Genomic DNA, 3550 nt, shown 5'->3' with positions numbered 1-3550 from the left:
GTGTTATTAAGGGAAATGGAACTCGTGACGACCTGGATCCCCGACCCCGGATCTGGGGGTGTTACAGAAATGGTATCAGAGCTAAGCGTTATAAACCTCAGAGATGATGGGACGTTAAGATAATAAGTTCACTAAGATAATAAGAACTCTTGCCAAGTTCATAGTCGGACTACCTAACGTAGTACTGACAGTTAAAACCCTTATGGGAACCCTTATAAATATCGTGATAGGAGCGTAGTTCGTTATCGTATATGGTAGCGGGACTCCGAACCCTGAGGTTGAGGAGCAACATCGCGATGATATTTTATTACTAATTGGAGATCGGATTGTGGATCCGATAGAGTGTCCTAATGCAGGACCGGATGATGTTGATATTGAGGATTTAGCGGTTGAGGATGTTATCCTAGAAGGGATAGTTGTTGAGGAGGATCCCATGGAGGATCCTGACAGGATTGGATAAAGGACCACTGATGAATTGATGACCATGGTTTTGTCGACTACCAGAGGTAGGATTGGCCGGTCACTACCAGAGGTTCGTTCAAGTTGTAAAGATAGTAGCCCCTTTAACGCGGCTTACTCATAAGATTGAGAAGTTCGAATAGACAGAGAAATGCGAGAACAGCTTTCAAAAACTGAAGCAGAGGTTGGTGATGGCCCCTATGCTGGCGTTGCCGGATGGAAAAGGAGATTTTGTGAAGTGTAGTGACGCTTCGCACAAGGGCTTAGGGTGCGTGCTTATGCAGCACAGCAAGGTAATCGCGTACATGTCAAGACAATTAAGGTAATATGAAATTCGATATCCCCGCTCATGAGCTTAGGCTCGTGGCAATAGTTTTACCCTAAAGATTGGAGGCACTACTTGTATGGAGAGAAGTGCGAGAATTACCTAAGCCATAAGTGCTCTAGTACATTCTTACGTAGAAAGAGCTCAACATACGCCAGAGGAGGCGGTTAGAGCTAATCAAGAATTATGATTGGCAGATTCTTTATCATTCGGGGTAAGCCAATATGGTGGCTGATGCCCTTAGTAAAAAGGAGAGACTCAAGATGATAATGTCTTTTGGAGAGTTTATAAGAGATTTTGAGAAAATGGAAATAGTAGTGAAGGTAACCGGAGCCGGTACCGAAAAGCTGTTTGAGATAGCAATACAACCCGAATTATTGGAAAAGATCATATTGTGCCAGAAAAAGTTATGAATGAAGGCAGAGAGCCAACAAATAGATAAGAGGTTAATATCGAGAAAGATGATAAGGGAATAATGAGGTATTCCTATAGAATTTGGGTTCCGAAAGTTCAAGAGCGTAAGGATGAGATCTTAGACGAAAGCTAGTTTGAGGAATAAGATTTAGAGCAAACCCTGAACGTGATAGTCAGGGAGGTCGCCATCAAGATAGAAGGAACCCATGACATAATGGAGTGGAAAATGAGGATTTTAAATTAAAAGATGACCCCAATTATGGGGAGTAGGATGAAACATTTCATACTAAGGAAATAGAAAGTCGAGTAAGGAAAGGAGACCCGAGACGGTACTCCTATACGGCAATTCATGGACCTGTCTAAAAAGAACTTAGACTATTATCCCCAACCACCACCCTGAGGAGACAGTGCGGTGGGAAATTCTTTCATGACCTTTAAGTCGCTAAGCTCTCAGAGTTCCAAGGAACAAGCTGACCCAGTCGAGGCAAGAACCTGGCTAAAGGAAATATAGGAATTATTTGAGATTCTAAATGATTGACGAATCACAAAAGACTGTTTTGTCACTTACCCTCCTAAGAGAGAGACCACCCGCTGGTGAAAGACCAAGAAAGGCACGGAGCCAGAGGTTATGATAAACTGATTAAAGTTCAGCCAATTGTTTTCGGGAAAGTAATTCCCAAGGTTATGGAGAGAGTGTAAAAGCTTTAGAGCCAGAACAAAGGCAGACGAGTATGATGAACTGTGAATTTAAGTTGTAAAAGTCGTTAAGATTCGTTCTGAAGACGCGAATCCAGACTGACGGGATATTTGAAATCAATGCTTATGTTGTGTTGGTTCATGAAATAATGATAAGAGAAAGGAAAATAAAAAGGAATTGAAGTGGAAAGGAATAAAAAGGCAACAGAGTTTGAGGAATGATAAGGGAGTTGGGTATGAGGAAACCCTAAAGACTCCTATTAATAGAAATAGAAAAGTATATGATCGTCAGGATGAGGGTGATTCACCATGAGTTAAAGTTGACGGTTGAAGGCATAAGAGATGCATATATTTTATCCCCTTTAAGTTGGGAGGATTCGAGGAAACATTGAGATAGTTCGAAGGATAAACAATGAGACGCGGATAGACTGAGGAGACAAGGAAGTAAGAAACTAGGAAAATTGGATGAAGGAAGTGACCTTCAAGAATGTGAAGTGTAAGACCGGTGGCATGATACCCAGAAAGGGAGACGCCAGGTATGAAAGATATCCCAACATTGAGGTGACTGTTGAGATAAACAACAAAAGTAAATGAGGAATTATTAAGAAGAAGTTCACGTTGAACATGACCAATATCTTCCAGAACATCCTTGTTATCGTTACCAAATTAGGCAAGACAAGCGGATAACCGTTGTTATCTTTTGGAGGCCATATTGATTGACCCCATTTTGAATACAAATGTTATTGTGAAATTAGACATATACTATCGAGGTGAGAATGATTGAATAAGACACCCTTATCAGGGACATGTGACTTGATTTATCCATGGAAGGATGCAGGTACCTTTTAAAGGTGGAATTAAGGATAGAACATTGGTAACTTAAAATGAATCCTAGAGGACTGCATAAAGGTTGGCATGTCACCCTTAATAGGGACAGTATGAGTTTTGACAGTATGATTGGGAAAGGGTTAAGGTAACAACAACCTTTAAGAATCAGTGGAGAAATTTTGCAGAAGTATATAGACAATGGTTCTACTATTAGTAAATGGTATTTTGATATGCCCTGTATATAGGGAATACAGGAGGAACGATTGAAGGATAACCTTAGAGGTTTTATAAGGAAAAAGGTAATATTCAAAATTCTCAAGAATAGAAATGTGGATAAAGGAAATATGACGTAATTATAATGATGCCAAGTGGGGCACGTGTTAAACCATGAGAAAGTATGGATCGAACCAGTAATGGTCGAAATTGTTCAGGGCAATTAGGATTTAAGAAAAAAAAAATGTTCTAAGTATGATTGAGAGTCAGTCTTGACAGTGATTAGCCTCTAAAGACTGAAGCAATAACTTATGGAAAAATGGTGATTTTTTTTTTACTCATCAGATTTTAAGGAAAACATCTTCACATAAGCTGTGATTGAAATAAGGTAGAAAATTTATTTGGAGGTGGTTAAAATGACATTGACTGTAAGGAAATTTTACTATCAGGAAAGGCTAAAGAGGTGGCCGACACTTTAAAGGTAAGAGGATAATTATAGGCGCTTGTGCCAAAAGAATACAGTGATGATGGTTAAAACTGTGAAGGTTGTATTATGGTTTGGAAGATTGACATTCCTCCTGATGACTGTGCAATACCCAACCGTAATAGTAGTTG

The sequence above is a fragment of the Apium graveolens genome, chromosome 3 (assembly GCF_009905375.1).
Source record: "Apium graveolens cultivar Ventura chromosome 3, ASM990537v1, whole genome shotgun sequence".
Classification (NCBI taxonomy): domain Eukaryota; kingdom Viridiplantae; phylum Streptophyta; class Magnoliopsida; order Apiales; family Apiaceae; genus Apium; species Apium graveolens.
Note: the sequence above shows the minus strand (reverse complement) of the source record.